We start from the raw sequence: 26,638 nt of genomic DNA, 5'->3' as shown, positions 1-26,638 counted from the left end.
AACCACGCAAAAACCGCCGCGGAAAAATAGGTGCGGTTTCTGGGAAGGGATTCAGGTTTTTGAGCAGAAATTTTCTGCAACGTGTGCACTTAGCCTAATGTTATAGTAGTTATATTCTTGTACATAGGAGCAGTAGTATAGTAGTTACATTCTTGTACATAGGGGGCAGTATTATTGTAGTTATATTCTTGTACATAGGGGCAGTATTATAGTAGTTATATTCTTGCACATAGGAGCAGTATTATATTGGTTATATTCTTGTACTAGGAGCAGTATTATAGTAGTTATATTCTTGTACATAGGGGCAGTATTATAGTAGTTATATTCTTGTATATAGGAGCAGTATTATAGTAGTTATAATCCTGTACATAGGAGCAGTACTATAGTAGTTATATTCTTGTACATAGGAGCAGTATTATAGTAGTTATATTCCTGTACATAGGAGCAGTATTATAGTAGTTATATTCTTGTACATAGGAGCAGTATTATAGTAGTTATATTCTTGTACATAGGCAGTATTATAGTAGTTATATTATTGTACATAGGAGCAGTATTATAGTAGTTATATTCTTGTACATAGTGGGCAGTATTATAGTAGTTGTATTCTTGTACATAGGAGCAGTATTATAGTAGTTATATTCTTGTACATAGGAGCAGTATTATAGTAGTTATGTTCTTGTACATAGGAGCAGCATTATAGTAGTTATATTCTTGTACATAGGAGCAGTATTATAGTAGTTATATTCTTGTACATAGGGGCAGTATTATAGTAGTTATATTCTTCTACATAGGAGCAGTATCATAGTAGTTATATTCTTGTACATAGGGGCAGTATTATAGTAGTTATATTCTTCAACATAGGAGCAGTATTATAGTAGTTATATTCTTGTACATAGAGTGCAGTATTATAGTAGTTATATTCTTGTACATAGAGTGCAGTATTATATATTCTTTCCCTCTTAGTATGGGGTCATTAGCAGATAAAAAAGCTTAAGAAGTGAAATCTTTTTTTGACCCAAAAATTTTGTCAGCATAGTTGTCACATCCCTACTCTTCTTCTGTAATATGATTAGCATGACACTCTGAATACAATGGGGATTGGTGTCCTTTATAACGGTTAGTGACCGGTATATACAAAGCGTATTTAGTGAATCCTGTTTCCAGCTACCACCTATGTTAGCTGACTTACTGACAGAGAGGGAGGGGGGGCTCTCTGATTCCTGTCACGCAGACTCCAGTCCATGCTGCTCATGCCTCAGCTGTGTCTGCACAAAAGTCCCATAGAACCGCAGACAGACAGGGTACTATGGCTGACGTGATCCTACTGTCAACTAGCAGAAGTGGGTTCTGTGCAATGCTCACTCTGTGAAATATGTATCTAGTGATGTGCACACTGTGGCAAGGGGAACCTGTGTGATACGGTCTGCTGAGCTATGTATCTTATCTAATCCTATCCTGTGTGATACTGTCTGCTCTGTCTGCTGAGTTATGTATCTAATCCTATCCTGTGTGATACTGTCTGCTGAGTTATGTATCTAATCCTATCATGTGTGATACTCTCTGCTGAGTTATGTATCTAATCCTATCCTGTGTGATACTGACTGCTGAGCTGTGTATCTAATCCTATCCTGTGTGATACTGTCTGCTGAGTTATGTATCTAATCCTATCCTGTGTGATACTGCCTGCTGAGCCGTGTATCTAATCCTATCCTGTGTGATACTGACTGCTGAGCTGTGTATCTAATCCCATCCTGTGTGATACCGTCTGCTGAGTTATGTATCTAATCCTATCCTGTGTGATACTGTCTGCTGAGTTATGTATCTAATCCTATCCTGTGTGATACTGTCTGCTCAGTTATGTATCTAATCCTATCATGTGTGATACTGTCTGCTGAGTTATGTATCTAATCCTATCCTGTGTGATACTGACTGCTGAGCTGTGTATCTAATCCTATCCTGTGTGATACTGTCTGCTCAGTTATGTATCTAATCCTATCATGTGTGATACTGTCTGCTGAGTTATGTATCTAATCCTATCCTGTGTGATACTGACTGCTGAGCTGTGTATCTAATCCTATCCTGTGTGATACTGACTGCTGAGCCGTGTATCTAATCCTATCCTGTGTAATACTGACTGCTGAGCTGTGTATCTAATCCTATCCTGTGTGATACTGTCTGCTGAGCTGTGTATCTAATCCTATCCTGTGTGATACTTTCTGCAGCTCTGTGTATCTAATCCTATCCTGTGTGATACTGTCTGCTTTGTCTGCTGAGTTATGTATCTAATCCTATCATGTGTGATACTGTCTGCGGAGTTATGTATCGAATCCTATCCTGTGTGATACTGTCTGCTGAGCCGTGTATCTAATCCTATCATGTGTGATACTGTCTGCTGAGTTATGTATCTAATCCTATCCTGTGTGATACTGTCTGCTGAGCTGTGTATCTAATCCTATCCTGTAGGATACTGTCTGCTGAGCCATGTACCTAATCCTATCCTGTGGGATACTGTCTGCTGAGCCGTGTATCTAATCCTATCCTGTGTGATACTGCTGAGCCGTGTATCTAATCCTATCCTGTGTGATACTGACTGCTGAGCCGTGTACCTAATCCTCTCCTGTGTGATACTGACTGCTGAACCGTGTATCTAATCCTCTCCTGTGTGATACTGACTGCTGAGCTGTGTATCTAATCCTATCCTGTGTGATACTGTCTGCTGAGCTGTGTATCTAATCCTCTCCTGTGTGATACTGACTGCTGAGCTGTGTATCTAATCCTCTCCTGTGTGATACTGACTGCTGAGCTGTGTATCTAATCCTATCCTGTGTGATACTGTCTTCTGAGCCGTGTATCTAATCCTATCCTGTGTGATACTGTCTGCTGAGTTATGTATCTAATCCTATCATGTGTGATACTGTCTGCGGAGTTATGTATCTAATCCTATCCTGTGTGATACTGACTGCTGAGCTGTGTATCTAATCCTATCCTGCATGATACTGTCTGCTGAGCTGTGTATCTAATCCTATCCTGTGTGATACTGTCTGCTGAGCCGTGTATCTAATCCTATCCTGTGTGATACTGTCTGCTGAGCTGTGTATCTAATCCTATCCTGTGTGATAATGACTGCTGAGCTGTGTATCTAATCCTATCCTGTGTGATAATGACTGCTGAGCTGTGTATCTAATCCTATCCTGTGTGATACTGTCTGCTGAGCTGTGTATCTAATCCTATCCTGGGTGATGCTGTCTGCTGAGCTGTGTATCTAATCCTATCCTGTGTGATAATGACTGCTGAGCTGTGTATCTAATCCTATCCTGTGTGATACTGTCTGCTGAGCCGTGTATCTAATCCTATCCTGTGTGATACTGTCTGCTGAGCTGTGTATCTAATCCTATCCTGGGTGATGCTGTCTGCTGAGCTGTGTATCTAATCCTATCCTGTGTGATAATGACTGCTGAGCTGTGTATCTAATCCTATCCTGTGTGATACTGTCTGCTGAGCCGTGTATCTAATCCTATCCTGTGTGATACTGTCTGCTGAGCCGTGTATCTAATCCTATCCTGTGTGATACTGTCTGCTGAGCCATGTATCTAATCCTATCCTGTGTGATACTGTCTGCTGAGCCGTGTATCTAATCCTATCCTGTGTGATACTGTCTGCTGAGCCGTGTATCTAATCCTATCCTGTGTGATACTGTCTGCTGAGCCGTGTATCCTTTTTGGTGTGATGCTTTCTCTGTCCAGTCCAGACCTGTGACGTCTCGTTATGTGCAGTGCATGCTGGGTATATGAAATGGCACTTCCTGCCCGGCTCGTACTCGTACTTCGTCCTTTCTTCCTAGCGTCCTCTACAAACCTGCGTCCTCCATTGTGTCCTCGAAGACCATTATACAGTAACTGGTTTTAAAAAGTAAAAAACCCTTTCTGTTTCCTCACATCCCTCTACTTGTTTTGTTGAAAGAACAGGAAGTGAATTTGCAGCATGTCGTTTGTTGTACTCGGCCCCGCCGCCCCCACCTCGGCTCCTGTATACCACACCCTGGGTGTTGTAACCGGCTGGGAGAAACGTCAGCTCTTGTGCATTATATATCCCACACAGAAAAATAGATAGGGTCAGGAAGAAAGTCACCAAGTTTGTAATCGAGGACTGTATTCACCCCGCAAACCAAAATCTGGGTTTGTATAAGGGGGTGTCACTGTCTATATGACATAACCTCTCTTGGAGCTTGTGGGGGGCTCCCGAACGTCGCGGCCTTGTGGAGATTGTTGGCAAGGCTGCCAAAGCAATGTGAGGACCCGGGAAATCTCTCCTCTTCCTGGCCTGGGCCATAATAATGACGGGTATATTGGTGCGGTTGGGTGGACTCAGGCTTTAGGCGTAAAACACCCTGTAATATGCAGCAGTGCATTTTATAGGGATTACCAGTCCTCTGATGACTATGCTTTATGGCCATTTTGGAAACCTCTCAGATGTAAAGGCCTCCTAGTAGGTATCTCATCTTACAAGCCATCTAAGGCTGTGTTCACACACAGCGTTTTTCTCGCGGTTTTTCCCACGGATTTGCCAAAAAATCTGCGTGAAAAACGCAAAAAAAGAAGCTTTCCATTCATTTCTATGCATTTAGTACTTTTTGTGCACATTGATGCGTTTTTTACTGCGAAAAAAGCGCAGCATGCTCATTAATTTTGCGGATTTTTCCGCGTTTCTGGCTAGTTCTATGCGTTTTGAAAACGCGCCAGAAAAAAACACATCAAAGACGCGAAGACAAAAATAGGTGCGGTTTCTGGGAAGGGAGTCAGGTTTTTGAGCAGAAATGTTCTGCTACGTGTGCACTTAGCCTAATAAACTAAGTGAGGGCGAATGTTATAGTAGAAACTAAGCAGCTACCTAGATTGTCATGGATGGCCCTCCCTATTGTGAGTGCCCAGCCAATCTGTTGAGGTAAGAAGAGTCACATGACAAATTTCAAATCAGCACTGCCCCTAAGATTCAGAGGAGGCTCAGGCTAAGTGCACACGTAGCAGAAAATTTCTGCTCAAAAACCTGACTCCCTTCCCAGAAACCGCGCGTTTTCTGCGCAAAAAATGTCCGTTTTTTATGCGTTTTTTTCCGCGCGTTTTCAAGACGCATAGAAATAGCCAGAAACGCAGAAAAATCCACGAAATTAATGAACATGCTGTGTTTTTTTTTTACCGCAAAGTGGTTTTTTCACGATAAAAAATGCATCAGTATGCACAAAAAGTGCAAAATGCATAGAAATGAATGGGAAGCTTATTTTTCGCAGTTTTATGGGAAAATCTGCTAAAAAGACCGCTAAAAAAACGCTGTGTGTGAACACAGCCTTAATCTACTCGGGGGCGGAGCTTACTTCTTCAGATGCCCTAATTGTGCTTTGGGGAAACTATTTAGTGGATGTATGTGTTCAGTTTTGATAAAATAATAAAGTAGTGTCATATTCTGAAAAGTCTTGTTCTAATGGCCAGTTCCCTTTGATGTCTATGACAGTTACTTAATGGATCTGGATTGACTATAGGTGTGAGGATAGTCAGAAATATTTTAGACTCATATTTATACCGCCAGAGGTCAGATGTAACCGTCCGGATGCATGAATTATCCTAGTGATGTCCAAGTTGCATGTAGTCATCTCATTTATGAACTGAATATCAGGGGAAAATCACCCTCTATGTAGTGACTCTCGCATTGTCCAAGTGCTCACTGGGAAGATTAATACTGGGGCAATGCACAGGCCTGTGATTGTTGGCCTATGGTCTAAGGATTTCTATGAAAACTCCTGTGTGGTGGAAAGCATTATACTGCCAAAAGGTGCCTAATAGCAATCATAGAAAAGTGAATTACTGTTCCCAAGTAATAGTGCCATAAAATGTCCAAGTAATAGCAGCTTACAATGTATAAGTAATAGTGCCATGCGGTCTCTAAGTAATAGTACCAGATAGAATCAAAGTAACAATTACAATGTACATGTAATAGTGTCATACAGTATCCCAGTAATAGCACCATAGAGTGCCCAAGTAATAGTACCATTACAATAGTAATAGCCAAGTAATAGTACTAGACAGTGTCCAAGTAATACTATCATACAGGGTCTAAGTAATAGCATCATACAGTACTACAGTAATAATGCCATACAGTGTTCAAACAATAGTGCCATACAGAATCTAAGTAATAGTGCCATACAGTGTTAAAATAGTACAGTACCCAATAATGCCATATACAGTGCCTTGCGAAAGTATTCGGCCCCTTGGAACTTTTCAACCTTTTCCCACATATCACACTTCAACCATAAAGATACCAAATGTAAATTTTTGGTGAAGAATCAACAACAAGTGGGACACAATTGTGAAGTTGAACAAAATTTATTGTTTATTTTAAATTTTTGTGGAAATTCAAAAACTGAAAAGTGGGGCGTGCAATATTATTCGGCCCCTTTACTTTCAGTGCAGCAAACTCACTCCAGAAGTTCATTGTGGATCTCTGAATGATCCAATGTTGTCCTAAATGACTAATGATGATAAATATAATCCACCTGTGTGTAATCAAGTCTCCGTATAAATGCACCTGCTCTGTGATAGTCTCAGGGTTCTGTTTGAAGCACAGAGAGCATCATAAAGACCAAGAAACACAACAGGCAGGTCTGTGATACTGTTGTGGAGAAGTTTAAAGCTGGATTTAGATACAAAATGATTTCCAAAACTTTAAACATCCCAAGGAGCACTGTGCAAGTGATCATATTGGAATGGAAGGAGTATCATACCACTGCAAATCTACCAAGACCCGGCCGTCCCTCTAAACTTTCATCTCAAACAAGCGGAAGACTGATCAGAGATGCAACCAAGAGGCCCATGATCACTCTGGATGAACTGCAGAGATCTACAGCTGAGGTGGGACAGTCTGTCCATAGGACAACAATCAGTCGTACACTGCACAAATCTGGCCTTTATGGAAGAGTGGCAAGAAGAAAGCCATTTCTCAAAGATATCCATAAAAAGTGTTGTTTAAAGTTTGCAACAAGCCACCTGGGAGACACACCAAACATGTGGAAGAAGGTGCTCTGGTCAGATGAAACCAAAATCAAACTTTTTGGCAACAATGCCAAACGATATGTTTGGCATAAAGGCAACACAGCTCATCACCCTGAACACACCATCCCCTCTGTCAAACATGGTGGTGGCAGCATCATGGTTTGGGCCTGCTTTTCTTCAGCAGGGACAGGGAAGAGGGTTAAAATTGATGGGAAGATGGATGGAGCCAAATACACGACCATTCTTGAAGAAAACCTGTTGGAGTCTGCAAAAGACCTGAGACTGGGACGGAGATTTGTCTTCCAACAAGACAATGATCCCAAACATAAAGCAAAATCTACAATGGAATGGTTCACAAATAAATGTATCCAGGTGTTAGAATGGCCAAGCCAAAGTCCAGACCTGAACCAATCGAGAATCTGTGGAAAGAGCTGAAAACTGCTGTTCACAAACGATTTCCAGCAAACCTCACTGAGCTCGAGCTGTTTGCCAAGGAAGATGTCAGAGACACCACACTACACTTGCTCATAGAGCCAGTGCGCGTGTCCTGAATACAGAAGCAGTGCTAAAAGTTACCTGGGGAGCAGGGCTGCAGAGGTGACCAGGCGTGCTTCAAGCTAATAGTGTCAGGGTCCAGTCAGCGCTGGAAAGTAAAGAGGCACAGGACCTGCGGACACTGAAAATGAGCAAGCTGGCACAGGACCTATGGTCATGTGACAGCAAGGGGGCGTGGCTTAGCGTCCTGTATTCAGATAGGACAGGACATCATACAACAACTCAGAGTCAGGCAAAACGGAGGTCACAACAGTACGGGCAAACGAGGCACAGGAGGGACAAACAGACGGGTAGTCAGACAAAGCCAAAGGTCATACACAAGAGGGCGACGTGGTACCAAGGGGACAAGCAGAGAGAAGTCGGGTCACAAGCAGAGAGTCATACACGAGAGGTAGCGCAGTACAATAGGGACAGGCAGAACTCATAACAGGGACAGAACCGGATCACAACCAAGCAGGCAACAAGTTATCAGGCACAAGGCACACATACGCACAAGGTCACTTAACTCAGCCGAGGGCAGGAGTATAACTGACACCAGACCCAGGTCCAGTGAGCACTAAATAGCCGCTCTCTGCCAGAGAGAGGCAGAAACAATTAACCCATCGTCTATCCAGGACGGGTCAAAGCGAAATCCCATCCTGGATCATGACAGAAGAATGGGCAAGAATTTCAGTCTCTCGATGTACAAAACTGATAGAGACATACCCCAAGCGACTTGCAGCTGTAATCGCAGCAAAAGGTGGCGCAACAAAGTATTAAGTTAAAGGGGCCGAATAATATTGCACGCCCCACTTTTCAGTTTTTGAATTTCCACAGAAATGTAAAATAACCAATAAATTTCCTTCAACTTCACAATTGTGTCCCACTTGTTGTTGATTCTTCACCAAAAATTTACATTTGGTATCTTTATGTTTGAAGCATGATATGTGGGAAAAGACTGAAAAGTTCAGGGGGCTGATTACTTTTGCAAGGCACTGTAGTGCACAAGTAATAGTGCAAATATTAGTGTCATACAGTGTTCATTTAATACAGCTATACAGAGCCCAAATAGTGCCATACAGTGTCCAAATATTAGTCTCATACAGTGTCCAATTAATACAGCTATACAGTGTCCAAGTAATAGTGCCATACAATGTTCAATTAATTATGCCACACAGTGGACAGTTAGTAGTGTCATAAAGTGCCTAAATAATAATGCCATACAGTGTCCAAGTAATAGTGCCATACAGAGTCCAATTAGTAGTGTCATAGAGTGCCTAAGTAATAATTCCATACATTGCTAAAGTATTAGCACTATAACGTTCCATATAGTGGCAAGTAACCAAGTAATAATGGCATACATTGTCTAAGTAATAGCACCATACAATGCCCAAGTAATAGTGCCATAAAGTGTCCAAGTAAACGAATTAACCAAAAATCATCAGCACTGAGACAGGGCTGACAGGGCAGACTGCCAAGAAGGGCATCATTCCTCCATTGTACATCAAGTTCTCAGCGTGTTGTATAATGCATCCATATTTAGAACATGGATGCCACATTCCCACACTGCGGGCACAGGTTCCTGCCTGGCTCAGCGCTTACAGACAAGCTGTGGATTGTGCCCACCATGGAGGTGTATGGCCGGAGGTCTGGGCTTGTTCTGATGCCTCAGTCACACAGAGACGCCGGATATAGCTGTGCACTGAGACGTCGGGTCTATGGGAGAAAATGCTTATTTACTGCGGGCAGAGGCGGGTGACTCAGCTCTGTAATTATTACATCACGCACACTTCTCTGCTTCCAGATATGTACACAAGGTCATTTTTACATCTGCAGTACTCACCATTAGGCACTGGACCTTTCTTTGTAGACCCACGGTAGATGACTTGACTAGCGGGTGCCAAAATTTTGCAACCCCCTCAGTCTCAATGCAGATATACACATAAGGGTCTGTGGAAATCTTACAACCCCCTACAACTGACAATAAAGGGGTATTGGAGTGAAATGTTTGTGAACCCTCTGGATATTTGAGACAGTTCTTTGATCTAATTCTAAAATGAGGACATTCTGTTTTTATTATTCCATAAACTGGGCACCCAGCACCCACAAGGCACCTTTCTTTGGAGCTTATAAAAGGGAATTGACATTCACCATTCTATTAACATCTAGAGGGAAAGTGTCGTGGAGGAGGAGTCTAAGGAAGTCTCCACCCATCTTTTCTATCACTTTAATTCTTAAAGTTGTAGTCATCAGATTTTTAGGGTACCTCCATTTGGACGCCTTAACACTGTACCAGACTGAATGCTAGGAATATGATGCCTGACAGCCCCCCAAAGAGACTGTAGACCAATTTTTTAAAAAGTTGTACTTACTAGATTTTATACTTGAAGCTTTATCAATTACATTTTTTAGGTACCTCCCACTTGACTCTGTCACAACTTCCTGAGGCACACTGGTTGCTATGGGTATGATGCCTGACAACCGCTACTAAAAGTAACTTTTTTTGACAGTTTCTGTGGAAATGGCTAATAAAATGAGGGACTGATATAAAAAGTACAAAGGTTTTGAGAGGCTGATAGTCCTGAATCGAGAGGACTTTCAAGGCCTTCTTGTGTGGCGCCCCCAGGAGTATGGTCGCCACAGTGGCATTGCCTTCCTCCTAGGGAGTGTGATGTCATGCTTGGAAGCAATAAAGGATCTCTCTGGCAGTTAACTACAACACACAACACAGCTCCCACTCCGGGCCAGCAGAGGATGCTCTGAACCCAAAGCTGGGGGAAGAGCTGCTCTCTGGGGGCCAGGAAGGGGAAATTAGGAGTTCATGTGAGGAGGGCAACGTGTGTGGACGTGAGGAGAAGAGCTGGGAGATTGAGCAGAGAGTTCAGGCTCATTCCCAGCTATAGCGCATGATCTGGAGCCTGGTCTCCACGGCTGTACGGACACTGATGGTCCTGCAACAGAAACTGGAGGAATAGGAAGCTGTAAATGCTCTATTCCCACATAAGACTCGGAGGCACAACAGCGACGTGTGAGCCAGAAGGAGAAAGGCTACAGCTGTCTGCCATACGAGGGAGTTCTAAAGAGAATAAGAAAGTGGAACTTCAGTGTAACACAGTACTGCAAGTACCTAAAACTAAGCGCTAGGAAGGAGACTACACACCCCATCTGCATAGAGAGATCACTGAGTTGCTTCCAGGCTAGCCTGCTCCTGTTCCATCTGTAATCAGGACCCTGGACTGCATTTGCCAAGCAAAGTAAAGGTAAAGAAACTGCACCCTGTTGTGTCCTTGCCTTCTTCCTGCAACCTCTCCAGCACTGCTACATCTCTGTGCCAAACACTACACCCTCTTCCTCAACACCTACCCTCTTCATCTACTCTGCCCTGGGACTACAGCCCTGCCTGTGGAGGGCTACACCATCATTGCTGCACCCCACCATCTGTCCCAGAGGATCTGTCCGCAGCGTCGGCTTAACATCTTCATTGCGAACACCACAGGTGGCGTCACGAATCATTCACTCATAAACTTTATTCCATCACTTCATCCCTTTTACATGGGCGCCCAGGGCCACGGACCGGGTCACCGTTGCTGTGACATTCCCCTCTGAGAGATCGGCCAGGTACAGAGTACCCCACAGCCCTGGTAGGGCGACCCACTTGTTCCACAAGTGGCCTCGGTTTAATGCCAATTCAAGGCAAAGACCTAAGTAATCTAAGACAGACTGGCTACTTGGAAGTGTCTCCATAGTAACCAGTCTGTCAGTCAAGACAAAGAAAACACCAATCTCACAGTAGTGAGTAGTGGTCTCTACACCATTATCAATCAGATTTTTTCATTAGATGTGTAAACTATTTAGTTCTCATCCTCTGATTTCTCTGTCAGCCTACAAGTGGAGGGAAGATTTGTGTTCTCGAGCCACGTTCTGTCCATACTTGCAGCACGCCTGCTGCGGGGCGAGTGATACGACGAGGGGAGCAGGCCTGGACAGGAACATCCGTCTCCTATTAGGCATGACTAACACGTTGCAGCTCATGGAGCTTTTCACGACCTTCGGGCGTGGGCTTACCTTATGTTCAGGAGGCAGGTTCAGGCCAGCGTTCTGCTGAGGCTCTGAGAACATCCATCGAGTGCTGAACATCTAGGACCCAAGAAGAAGACAGGAAAAGTCATGTTTATGGTGACATTTTTGAAGATTTCTTTTTGTTATTGTTCTGATCAGGATGGATGTACTAGTTTAAAAGTGTCAGAAGACCTGTCACCAGGTGAAAAGTGTCCATAGGAGAAGCCAAAACTAGACATTAAGCTCCTACAGATGTGCAGTCGGCAGGATATGCAAATGTTAGAGCACAGATGAAAATGTTCCCTTTACCTCAGGGATTTTGTCACTAACCCTTGCAGGACTTTCTGACTCAGAAGATTGGGGAATGGGACAGAGCTCTTGACATTTTGGAAAGGTTTTGGTCTAGATCGCGGGTCTTAAAGGTGTTTTCCAAGACTAAAAAAAAAAAATTAGGCCCAGGGCAATGTGATAAGAAAGGAAAAGTACCTACATTCCCCTATTACATTCAGTCATATTCCATCTCCAGTGTTCTTGACAGTATACTATCCACCACGATGGAAAAAAAATCAAATGGAAGCCACACTGTTGAGTACCAGTCTTTGTCACCATGTATGGTACGTCCAGGACCGGGATTTGTGGCTGAGGTGTATCAATAGGGAAAGATATTCTGAATAACACCAAAGCTACACAACGAAAAAATAAAACTAAAGAGAAAATCATAATACAAAAGAATAAACCAGACGTGTGGGTTTGAGTCAGAATGCCTGCACCTGTGTGACATACAGGAAGTGGTTGTATGGGGCAATACACCCGTCATCTCACTGAAGCAAAACCCGTAGACACAACCAAGAAACAATGATGAGAAACAGAGAATCATACATTAGTTACAGGGAAGGTACGCTCAGTAGTGCATAGGGGCAGTATTCTAGTAGTTATATAATTGTAGTCTTATTTAGTAAGCTCACATTTATGAGGCACCTCTTTCCCTTTCCAAATTTATGCTAGTTATATTCTTAAATATAGGAGCAGTATTATAGTCGTTATATTGTTATACATAGGGAGCAGTATTATAGTTATATTCTTGTACATAGGGGCAGTAATATAGTAGTTATATTCTTGTACATAGGGAGCAGTATTATAGTAGTTATATTCTTAAATATAGGAGCAGTATTATAGTCGTTATATTGTTATACATAGGGAGCAGTATTATAGTTATATTCTTGTACATAGGGGCAGTAATATAGTAGTTATATTCTTGTACATAGGGAGCAGTATTATAGTAGTTGTATTCTTGTGCATAATGGAAGTGTTATAGTAGTTATATTCTTGTACATAAGGGCAGTATTATAGTAGTTATATCCTTGTACATAGGGAGCAGTATTATAGTAGTTATATTCTTGTACATAGGGCAGTATTATAGTAGTTATATTCTTGTACATAGGGGGCAGTATTATAGTAGTTATATTCTTGTACATAGGGCAGTATTATAGTAGTTATATTCTTGTACATAGGGGGCAGTATTATAGTAGTTATATTCTTGTACATAAGGGCAGTATTATAGTAGTTATATTCTTGTACATAGGAGCAGTATTATAGTAGTTGTATTCTTGTACATAGGGGGCAGTATTATAGTAGTTATATTCCTGTACATAGGGGGCAGTATTATAGTAGTTATATTCTTGTACATAGGGGAAGTATTATAGTCTTTATATTGTTATACATAGGGGCAGTATTATATTAGTTATATTCTTGTACATAGGGGCAGTATTATAAAAGTTATATTCCTGTACATAGGGGGCAGTATTATAGTAGTTATATTCTTGTACATAGGGTCAGTAATATAGTAGTTATATTCTTGTACATAGGGGCAGTATTATAGTAGTTATATTCTTGTACATAGGGGCAGTATTATAGTAGTTATATTCTTGTACATAGGGGTAGTATTATAGTAGTTGTATTCTTGTACATAGGGGGCAGTATTATAGTAGTTATATTCCTGTACATAGGGGGCAGCATTATAGTAGTTATATTCTTGTACATAGGGGAAGTATTATAGTCTTTATATTGTTATACATGGGGCAGTATTATAGTAGTTATATTCTTGTACATAGGGGCAGTATTATAGAAGTTATATTCCTGTACATAGGGGGCAGTATTATAGTAGTTATATTCTTGTACATAGGGGGCGGTATTATAGTAGTTATATTCTTGTATATAGGAGCAGTATTATATCAGTTATATTCTTGTACATAGGGAGCAGTATTATAGCAGTTATATTCTTGTATATAGGAGCAGTATTATAGTAGTTATATTCTTGTACATTGGGGGCGGTATTATAGTAGTTATATTCTTGCACATAGGAGCAGTATTATAGTAGTTATATTCTTGTACATAGGGGTCGGTATTATAGTAGTTATATTCTTGTATATAGGAGCGGTATTATATTAGTTATATTCTTGTACATAGGGGCAGTATTATAGTAGTTATATTCTTGCACATAGGAGCAGTATTATAGCAGTTATATTCTTGTACATAGGAGCAGTATTATAGTAGTTATATTCATGTACATAGGGGGCAGTATTATAGTAGTTATATTCTTGTACATGGGGCAGTGTGATAGTAGTTATATTCTTGTACATAGCGGCAGTATTATAGTAGTTATATTCATGTACATAGGGGGCAGTATTATAGTAGTTATATTCTTGTACATAGGGAGCAGTATTATAGTAGTTATATTCTTGTACATATGGGCAGTATTATAGTAGTTATATTCTTGTACATAGGGGCGGTATTATAGTAGTTATAATCTTGCATATAGGAGCAGTATTATAGCAGTTATATTCTTGTACATAGGAGCAGTATTATAGTAGTTATATTCTTGTACATAGGGGGCAGTATTATAGTAGTTATATTCTTGTACATAGGGAGCAGTATTATAGTAGTTATATTCTTGTACATAGGAGCAGTATTATATTAGTTATATTCTTGTACATAGGGGCGGTATTATAGTAGTTATAATCTTGCACATAGGAGCAGTATTATAGCAGTTATATTCTTGTACATAGGAGCAGTATTATAGTAGTTATATTCTTGTACATAGGGGGCAGTATTATAGTAGTTATATTCTTGTACATAGGGGCAGTATTATAGTAGTTATATTCTTGTACATAGGGGCAGTATTATAGTAGTTATATTCTTGTATATAGGAGCAGTATTATAGTAGTTATATTCTTGTACATAGAAGCAGTATTATAGTAGTTATATTCTTGTACATAGGAGCCATATTATAGTAGTTATATTCTTGTACATAGGGAGCAGTATTATAGTAGTTATATTCTTGTACATATGGGCAGTATTATAGTAGTTATATTCTTGTACATAGAGACAGTATTATACTAGTTATATTCTTGTACATAGGGACAGTATAATAGTAGTTATATTCTTAAATATAGGAGCAGTATTATAGTCGTTATATTCTTGTACATGGGGGGCAGTATTATAGTAGATATATTCTTGTACAAAGGAGCAGTATTATAGTAGAAATATTCTTGTACATAAGGGCAGTATTATAGTAGTTATATTCCTGTACATAGGTGTGGTATTACAGTTATATTCTTATACATAGGGAGCAGTATTGTAGTAGTTATATTCTTGAACATATGAGTAGTATTTATAGTAGTTGTACTATATTCTTGTAGTTATATTCTTTCGCATGAAAACCTGGCACTGCCACCTGCACTCGGACCGGAGCGTGGGGCTACATGTATTTCTATGCAGCCACACACTCTGGTCCGAGTGCCCGGCGGCAGTGCCAGGTTTTCATGCGAGAGAATTGTGCGAGTCTCTCACAAGTAAGTATGAGCCCTTCTGGTAGTTATATTCTTGTACATAGGAGCAGTATTATAATAGTTATATTCTTGTACATAGTGGCGGTATTATAGAAATTATATTCTTGTATGTAATGCGCAGTATTATAGTAGTTATATTCTTGTACATAGGGGGCAGTATTATAGTAGTTATATTCTTGTACATAGAGAGCAGTATTATAGTAGCTATATTCTTGTACATAGGGGCAGTATTATAGTAGTTATATTCTTGTACATAGTGACAATATTTTAGTAGTTATATTCTTGTACATAGGAGCAGTATTATAGTAGTTATAATCTTGCACATAGGGGCAGTACAGTATTAAAGTAGTTATATTCTTGTTCATAGGAGCAGCATTATAGTAGATATATTCTTGTACATAGGGAGCAGTATTATAGTAGTTATATTCTAGGACATAGTGGCAGTATTTTAGTAGATATATTATTGTGCATAGGCAGCAGTATTATTGTAGTTATATACATAGGGGCAGTATTATGGTAGTTATATTCTTGTACATAGGAAGAAGTATTATAGTAGTTATATTCTTGTACATAGGAGCAGTATTATAGTAGTTATATTCTTGTACATACAAGCAGTGTTACAGTAGTTATATTCTTGTACATAGGAGCAGTTTTATAGTAATTATATTCTTGCACATAGAAGCAGTATTATAGTAGTTATATTCTTGTACATAGGGGGCAGTATTATAGTAGTTATATTCTTGTACGTAGGGAGCAGTATTATAGTAGTTACATTCTTGTACATAGGAGCAGTATTATAGTAGTTATATTCTTGTACATAGGGGCAGTATTATAGTAGTTATATTCTTGTACATGGGGCAGTATTATAGTATTTATATTCTTGTACATGGGAGCAGTATTATAGTAGTTATATTCTTGTACTTAGGAGCAGTATTATAGTAAATATATTCTTGTACATAGGGAGCAGTATTATAGTAGTTATATTCTTGTACATAGGGGCTGTATTATAGTAGTTATATTCTTGTACATAGGGGGCAGTATTATAGTAGTTATACTCTTGTACATAGCAGCAGTATTGTAGTAGTTATATTCTTGTACATAGGAGCAGTATTATAGTAAATATATTCTTGTACGTAGGGGGCCGTATTATAGTAGCTATATTATTGTGCATAGGCAGCAGTATTATAGGAGTTATAATACTGCTTCCTATGTACAAAAATATAAGTACTATAATACTGCCCCTATGTACAAGAATATAATTACTATAATACTGCTTCCTATAGCCAGTATTATAGTAGTTATATTCTTGTACATAGGGACAGTATTATAGTAGTTATATTCTTATACATAGGAGCAGTATTATAGTAGTTATATTCTTGTACATAGGGGCAGTATTATAGTAGTTATATTCTTGTACATAGGGGGCAGTATTATAGTAGTTATATTCTTGTACATAGGAGGCAGTATTATAGTAGTTATATTCTTGTACATAGAGGTAGTATTATAGTAGTTATATTCTTGTACATAGGGACAGTATTATAGTAGTTATATTCTTGTACATAGTGGGAAGCAGGGCAGGACTGGCCATCTGACAATTCTGGCAAATGCCAGAAGGGCCTGTCTGGTCATGGGCTGCCTGTCTGCTGTGTTGTTAGCAGAATCGTTGTTCTCAAGACACTCATACTGCTAAGAGTTGTGATGGAGTACCAAGTCGATAACTCCGCCACTTACCCCAGCAGGTCACGGGTATCATTAAAAATATTGGTCTTGTAGTAAATCTTGCTTTCCTCCATCCAGGGTAATATATCCCATCTGTTTCATGGGGACGGGAATAACATGGGCCTGTGTGATTTCAAATGCCGGGCCAGTCCGTACCTGGTGGGAAGTATTATAGTACTTATTTTTTAATATGTTTTACTTTCTGTCTTGAGTCATAGCGGGTAACATTTCTAGTGCACATCTCATGGCACATCTGACATCTTCAGAAAGTTTGTCACCACATTTCGCCTAAGTCCTGACATTCTGACGCTAAAGTTTTGTGAACTTGTTCAACCCAGACTGTTTAATAGCTGTTTCCCTGCTGACATATCGGTTTGAATATTGCAGTCACACATCATCAGAGCTGGAGAGATTTTGAAAATCAATGCAGAATCTTAAATAATGATATTGTGTCCTTGTCTAAGAATCTGTATTTTGCATTATGTATTTCTCTTCAGATTGTTTAGAAAGTCCATTATAGCTGATGTACACTGAATTCATAGTGAGCCATAAAAATTATATTTGGCTTACTAAAATTTCTTCTCCCTCTTCCCAGGCATTATCTTGTATATGACTTTACTTTGGGCCAAATATGGCGAGAAGTTTATTGACGCTGATGGTCAGTAAGACTAATTTCTGTTCTTGAATTTGAGTTCTGACCCTTCTGCTTTTTCTGAGAAGTTTTCAAACAGACCATGAAATAACTGCAGAGGCCCGAGGCTGTTCTGATCATGAGTAGTGACTGATGACTTATTTTTGGCCTGATTGGGTGTTCTGGAAGTGCTCATGTCTAATGCCAACACAGTGAGCAATGAAATAGATATGGTTGGGGGAGCATGCAAAAACTAGAGGCGTTGTTTCAGCACCCTGGCACGGTAGTGTTGGATTTGCTGGTAGGCACCTTCATGCAACAGAGCTGAGAATGCAGACAGCACTTTGGAACAGTAAAGCCAGGTTTGCAGACAGGCAACTTGATTCAGCAGATATAAGTGTGCTGACAGCACCTCGGAACAGCATATTTGGACTTGGAAACAAGTATCTTAGCGCAGTAGAGACAAGTGCGTAGACAACACTTTGTAACACCAGAGGCGGGTTTGCACTTGATGTTACAGAGTCAAGTTTGTGGACCACACCTTCAAACGGGCAACTTGGTAAAACAGGGTTGAGTGTGCAGACTGAAAATGCGAGTTAATCAAAATAGTAATCACTGCTGTGGATGGTGCCCAAGTAGGATGCTATCCCATACAATTCTTGGAAAAAACTTACCACTCAGGTAAATGATGAAAGAAGGTAATTTTATTGTGTTCAGGCAGTCCAAAATAAAGAAGACATTTCATTCATGCAACGACCTTTATCAGTTAGACCGATTACTGTGTGTTTAAAGATACAGGTAAAAACGAAAGCTCTGGATGTGCAGAACGTGCTGGATCTCCCTCTGATGAAGCATTAGAATTGATAGATAGCGAAACGCGCTTTGGGGACCTCTTTGAGGTGTCTCTGACCATTGACACTTATATGAACTAGCACTATGGGTATGAACCTATGATATGGATGTTAGTCTTTCCCTCTGGCAGCTGAAACATAATGCTCTCCATAGAAGCTATGTATGTCAGAGGCGAGGATTAGACAACAATGGTGCTTGTTATGTATGGTATTGAAATTGTGATATATATTATTGTTCTCACTGTTGTAACTGTATGCATCTATACATGATTAATACATGTCATTGGATATGTTCCACCTTATTATACTACCTTTCCTCTGTTGTTAAATTGTTTGGATAATCTATAATAAAGTTTCCAATTTAAGCATTAGCTCCGTGTGTTCTCCCTTTTGCTAGGAAGCACACTTAGCAGAAACACATGGCAGCAGTGTTAGCTTACTACCTGAATACTAACGCCACGTGGAGTCGACTGAGTCTGGCCTTAAAAGGCCTGGTAGAGTGACATTTGAGGTTATTATTATTATTATTATTATTATTATAATATAACAATTCTGACAGGACTATAATGACGTCAATTCCAGAAACGGACATCGAATATTTTTAGCTGGTCCTTCATTAACACTTACGATCTCTGTTTTGTTTATGAAGAGTTGTCCTTTCTGGCTAAGGGCTGTCCACAATGTCTTATTATGAAATCTCATCTTAAGGCATACCATTGAAAATCAGCACTTTCAGTCCATTTACATTCCAGAAGTTCCCCTTCACGCACCCACACATTAGATTTATCAAATTACTCTATCTCTCCTCTTTTCTTTCCCAAAGATTTTGCTAAATCACTTCCCTTTTTCAATGATCCAACTGTTTTTGATTTTAGGGAAGCACAGATGCAGAAGCTGAATGTTCAGTGGAATTTCCTAATGCCTGAAAACACTTGCCAAAGGTTCTCAAAATAGGAAATTTTGACGTTACATGATTTCAATTTGTCCTTTGTTAAGAGTATGGTTAAACCTCTAATCATTAAGTGAAGAAATCATGGAGGAAAGAGTGCCACATAGCAGAAAATATTTTAGGTCCCACTCTTGGAACCAGTTCTTGTTCTTGCCACCAAAACCCTTACAAGAAGAACAGGCAGTCATGTCCCGTCTTCACCATTCTCTATTTTGATCCCATTGAGGTCAGAAAAGTTGCATGACACTTGGAGTAGTTATCATGTTCTTAGTTGCATGCTTAAATAGCTCTTCTAAAATATAAATGATTGTCTCGCAAGTCATTTTTGATGCTTGTACCTAAGAAATAGACTCTAAAAATATTCAAAGAAGAGTTAAAAAGTTGTAAAACGTTAATAAGGTACAAAGAACACTGTTAAGACTGCTATATGGGCTATTATGCATGATAGTATTTGAAATCCACACACCGGCCAGTAGAGTTTAGCAAAATGATTTACAGGACACTGGACCAGAGACCTGGTAGTGACCAGAACCCTCTGAACCTTCTCCTGCCTGCCAGCATTCCCAGCTCCTCTTTGGTTTTGTCGAACCAGTGTGACTTTTTGCCTGCATCGCGTCACAACAGTGACATTCTGTCGGACCTACTAATCAAAACCCGAGTCTAGGATGCTGGAAGGAAGAAGTTCACAGACCTCTGGTCCATTGACTGTTGACTACTGACCAGGCTGCTGGACCAGGATACTGCAAATCTTTTTGCTTAGCTCTATCAGCCCATTAGACCAACTTACTAGATTCTCATGGATAGAACCTTTCATGAATGCCAGATAAATTATGTGATTTGTGATGGCTACTTTTACAGAAAAATCATCAGTATGGCGTAATTGAAACAAGTCAGTGTATCTGTCTCGTGGTCAATATTAAAAATGTATTGCCGATTTTCATCAGTACATGGCACAATTATTTACTGTGGATGCCATGTAAGTCGGAGGAGCTTGTCCTTTGCTCTGTCCCATAAGCTTGTCTTTGGTTGTTACTACCGTTCTTGAAGTTATGGAGTGCTCAGTAGTGTGCCAGTAGTTTTTCTTGTCCTTGAAGTGGTGAGAAAACATTAAGGTAGGGATTACTATGACCTGGAAGTTAAAACCAGTATTCAGTGACGCTTGTTGACCTCTTTGAGACCGAAAACTCAATTACTGGAATCCATATTAATATGTGTTATGAATTGTTATGTAGAAAGTTATGGTAGAAATGGCAACATCTAATGCAGTGCATGCTAGGGTTATAGGACTGCTCCGAGCCAGGCACTAGGAGGGTTCACAAACTTCCATACTTCCCCACCAAGAACGCTTCCTGATGCCTAAACTGATCCATTCTTCTCAGTATGTCATAAGTAATGACCTGTAATGAGCGCAGTGATGTCACTAGTCTCAACCCAGGACTGTACTATAATGAGCACAGTGATGCCATTAATCACAACCCTTACTGTCCTATAATGAGCACAGTAATGTCATCACTCAGGACTGTTTCCTATCGTTCACAGTGATGTCAGAACACCGGACTGTCCTATAATGAGCACAGTGATGTCATTATTCACAACCCTGGACTGTCCTATCATGAACATAGTGATGTCACAACCCAGGAATGTGCGATAGAGAGCACAGTATTGCCACCTCCCAAGATTGTCCTCTATTGTACACAGTGATGTCAAAAGTCACAACCCAGGACTATGCTATGAGTACAATGATGTCACCACCCAGGACTGTCCTCTATCATGCACCGTGATGTCACAACCCAGGACTGTCCAATAATAAGCACCATGATGTCACGACCCTGGACTGTTGTCTATTGTGCACAGTGATGTCACAAGTCACAACGCAGGACTATGCTATAATGAGCACAATGATGTCACCACCCCGGTCTGTTGTCTATCGTGTACAGTGATGTCACAGCCCAGGACTATGCTGTAATGAGCACAATGATGTCACCACCCAGGGATGTCATCTATTATTCACAGTGATGTCACAAGTCACAACCCAGGTGTCACGATTCATTTTTGGATTCGTAGCAGCTCTAGTTCCGTTATAATTGAAATGTAGCTTTTTTTCCATTCAGGCGAGCAAGGGTTAATGTCAGTTTCCTTGCAGGCAGCTTCTATGTTGCTAGTCAACCGATGTGGGTGGTGACCACTTCAACCATCCTTTAAAAAGTCACATGACCCATCAGCTGACTGTCAGTGATAGAGTAATCTATGTTGACCAGCCTAAAGATAAGAGCGCTCTGGTTTCATTGGTGATTCTGCTGTTTTCGTGGAGTTTGTGGTCTTGGTGCTTTATCCTCTGCTGTGTGGTGTTGTGTGTTGTCCCTCTCCCTGTGTTGTTTACCATCTGCAGTGATGATGCTAGCGTCCTTGCCGGCCAGTGCACTAGCCAGGGAATAGTGAGATGACAATCAAGGACTAGGCACGTGATGGCGGAGTGGGGGGGGGGGACCCACTTAGGGCGTTAGGGGAATTTAGGGACAGGCACAGGTTGGAGTTCAGGAGGTTCCCCATCCCTCGTTCCCTACAGTTAGGGCCTTCCTTACCTCATTCCATCCTGTTGTTGGTGTATGTTGTGTGGTCCACGAGACTTAGCCTTGTCGGTCGTAACACCAGGACTATGCTATAACGAGTACAATGATGTCACCACTCAGGACTGACATCTATTGCGCACAGTGCTGTCACAAGTCACAACCCAGGACTATGCTATAATGAGCACACTGATGTCACCATCCAGGACTGTCGTCTATCGTGTACAGTGATGTCACAACCCAGGACTGTCCAATAAGCACAGTGATGCCACCACCCAGGACTGTCGTCTATTGTGCACAGTGATGTCACAAGTCACAACCCAGGACTATGCTATAATGAGCACAATGATGGCACCATCCAGGTCTGTTGTCTATCGTGTACAGTGATGTCACAACCCAGGACTGTCCAATAAGCACAGTGATGCCACCACCCAGGACTGTCGTCTATTGTGCACAGTGATGTCACAAGTCACAACCCAGGACTATGCTATAATGAGCACAATGATGGCACCACCCAGGGCTGTCCTCTATCGTGTACAGTGATGTCACAACCCAGGACTGTCCAATAAGCACAGTGATGCCACCACCCAGGACTGTCGTCTATTGTGCACAGTGATGTCACAAATCACAACCCAGGACTATGCTATAATGAGCACAATGATGGCACCATCCAGGTCTGTTGTCTATCGTGTACAGTGATGTCACAACCCAGGACTGTCCAATAAGCACAGTGATGCCACCACCCAGGACTGTCGTCTATTGTGCACAGTGATGTCACAAGTCACAACCCAGGACTATGCTATAATGAGCACAATGATGGCACCACCCAGGGCTGTCCTCTATCGTGTACAGTGATGTCACAACCCAGGACTGTCCAATAAGCACAGTGATGCCACCACCCAGGACTGTCGTCTATTGTGCACAGTGATGTCACAAGTCACAACCCAGGACTATGCTATAATGAGCACAATGATGGCACCACCCAGGGCTGTCCTCTATCGTGTACAGTGATGTCACAACCCAGGACTGTCCAATAAGCACAGTGATGCCACCACCCAGGACTGTCGTCTATTGTGCACAGTGATGTCACAAATCACAACCCAGGACTATGCTATAATGAGCACAATGATGGCACCATCCAGGTCTGTTGTCTATCGTGTACAGTGATGTCACAACCCAGGACTGTCCAATAAGCACAGTGATGCCACCACCCAGGACTGTCGTCTATTGTGCACAGTGATGTCACAAGTCACAACCCAGGACTATGCTATAATGAGCACAATGATGGCACCACCCAGGGCTGTCCTCTATCGTGTACAGTGATGTCACAACCCAGGACTGTCCAATAAGCACAGTGATGCCACCACCCAGGACTGTCGTCTATTGTGCACAGTGATGTCACAAGTCACAACCCAGGACTATGCTATAATGAGCACAATGATGTCACCATCGAGGACTGTTTTCTATCATGTGCCACAACCCAGGAATGTCCTATAAATAAGCACAGTGATGCCACCACCCAGTGCTGTCCTATAATAAGTATGGCTGTCTTTGACAAGGAACGTGAGGTCTTGTGCTGCAGGTTTCTTATAGATACTCTAACATATATTGCGGACAGATAATGCTGCCATTTCCTGCCTCCCTCCATGTGACTTTGAAGAAGTTCCTTTTGGCCTTGCAGTGAAACGAGCCTATTGTCACTTCTGGTTGGGGGAATGGTGGCTGCCGTTCAACAACCATGAATGCACAAAAGACACAATTGTGTGCAGCGGTAAGCTCCTGCTCTGCCCTTGCTCCTAAGGAAGCCAGCAGGATACGCTCCTACCCAAAAACCAGGTCATGTTTGTGGTCAAAGCAATGTCTATTCACTGCTCTTAATGATGAGTCTTATAAAAACCAATTACAAAACCAAGACCTGTCTTGATAACTTAGGGCAGAATTCCTCTCACAACCCAAACACTAATGATAATCCTAATATCCTATCCCCAGTGTCTCAGATTCAGAGGGCTCCAGAAAGTGGAGATACGAGAAGCTGTTTGGTGGTGTCTGCAGATTTCTCAGCTTCTTTATCTGTTCACGTTGAAGGATTAACTAGCAAGTAACAGAATTAGTTTGATTTTATTTTTACCCTTCTGCAGAATGTCACCCAGATTTCCCATTCCCCTGAATTTACAGTCTGAATAGTAAAAATCACTTAATTGCCACCTACAGAGGAGAACATAAAATTATAAAGAGAGCGTCAACTCATAAAACCTTGAACATTTTCAGATCCAAAGGTCATTGTTAATAAATTGAAATAGAACACCAGTTCAATCTGCTAATATAACATATGTATAGAGTTCTTCTCCATGTACAAGTACACAAGTGGTCAAAATTGTTGGTGCCCCTTGTTTAATGACAGAAAAACCCACAATGGTCACAGAAATCACTTGAATCTGACAAAAGTAATAAATCAAAAATCTATGAAAATGAACAAATGAAAGTCAGACATTGCTTTTCAGCCATGCTTCCACGGAATTTGGAATGGAATGTTTGTCTACAATTTTATTTCTAACCTCCTGAGACAACTCTTTCCTTCGCTTCCTCTGGTCCATGATGAGTGTGATACACACCATGTCCCCAAACAGCACAGTGAGTATCTGTAGCCCCCTATACAGGCCCACTCACTGATTCCAAGATTGTAGACACCTGTGATGTTAATTAGTGGACACACCATGATTTAACATGTCCTTTTTGTCACATTATTTTCAGGGGTACCATCATTTCTGTCCAGGCCTATTTCATGAGTTTTATTTTTTTAAACATTCTGTGGAAGCATGGCTGAAAAGCAATGTCTGACTTTCATTTGCTCATTTTCATAGATTTTTTATTTATTATTACTTTTGTCAGATTCAAGTTATTTCTGTCACCATTTTGGGTTTTTCTGTCATTAAGCAAGGGGTACCAACAGCTTGTGTCTATCACATCTATGATACCTCCCCCTATGTACAACAAAATAACTACTGTAATACTGTCCCTATGCACAAGAACATTACTATAATACTGCTCCCTATGTACAAGTATATAACTACTATAATACTGCCCCCTATGTACAAGAATATAACTACTATAATACTGCTCCTTTGTCCAGGAATATATCTACTATAATACTGCTCCTATGTACAAGAATATAACTACTATAATACTGCTCCCTATGTACAAGAATATAACTACTATAATACTGCTCCTATGTACAAGAATATAACTGCTATAATACTGCTCCTATGTCCAGGAATATATCTACTATAATACTGCTCCTATGTACAAGAACATAACTACTATAATACTGCTCCCTATGTACAAGAATATAGCTACTATAATACTGCCCCTATGTACAAGAATATAACTACTATAATACTGCTCCCTATGTACAAGTATATAACTACTATAATACTGCCCCCTATGTACAAGAATATAACTACTATAATACTGCTCCTTTGTCCAGGAATATATCTACTATAATACTGCTCCTATGTCCAGGAATATATCTACTATAATACTGCTCCTATGTACAAGAACATAACTACTATAATACTGTCCCCTATGTACAAGAATATAACTACTATAATACTGCCCCTATGTACAGGAATATAACTACTATAATACTGCTCCCTATGTGCAAGAATATAACTACTATAATACTGCTCCCTATGTGCAAGAATATAACTACTATAATACTGCTCCTATGTACAAGAATATATCTACTATAATACTGCTCCTTTGTACAGGAATATAACTACTATAATACTGTCCCCTATGTACAAGAATATAACTACTATAATACTGCTCCTATGTACAAGAATATAACTACTATAGTACTGCTCCTATGTACAGGATTATAACTACTATAATACTGCTCCTATATACAAGAATATAACTACTATAATACTGCCCCTATGTACAAGAATATAGCTACTATAATACTGCTCCTATGAACAAGAATATAACTGCTATAATACTGCCCCTATGTACAAGAATATAACTACTATAAAACTGCCCCCTATGTACAAAAATATAACTACTGTAATACTACCCCCTATGTACAAGAATATAACTACTATAATACTGCTCCCTATGTACAAGAATATAACTACTATAATACTGCAACTATGTACAAGAATATAACTACTATAATACTGTCCCGATGTACAAGAATATAACTACTATAATACTGCCCCCTATGTACAAGAATATAAGTACTATAATACTGCTCCTATGTACAAGAATATAACTACTATAATACTTCCCTCTTTGTAGAATTATATGAACAGTTTGTGGTTTTGGAATATTACCATCCCATGAGTCTTCCTGACGTAGTTTTGCATACCACCACGACCCTTATTCTGAAGTCTCACCCTGACCCTTAACGGCGACGTGTTGGAGTTTCTGTGACTATCAACC

The 26,638-nt window shown here is 40.5% G+C and overlaps 1 protein-coding gene across 1 annotated transcript in view; it reads left to right on the top strand.

Annotated features, from left to right (window-relative positions):
- Positions 1–26,638, top strand: part of CDC42SE1 (CDC42 small effector 1) — a 44,768-nt gene that overhangs the window by 5,723 nt on the left and 12,407 nt on the right. The gene's annotated exons all lie outside the window — the stretch shown is intronic.

The sequence above is a fragment of the Dendrobates tinctorius genome, unplaced genomic scaffold (assembly GCF_039654945.1).
Source record: "Dendrobates tinctorius isolate UK_male_01 unplaced genomic scaffold, ASM3965494v1 ptg000019l, whole genome shotgun sequence".
In the NCBI taxonomy this organism is placed as follows: domain Eukaryota; kingdom Metazoa; phylum Chordata; class Amphibia; order Anura; family Dendrobatidae; genus Dendrobates; species Dendrobates tinctorius.
The sequence above is the reverse complement of the archived record's forward strand: the minus strand, read 5'-3'. Positions and strand labels throughout refer to the sequence as shown.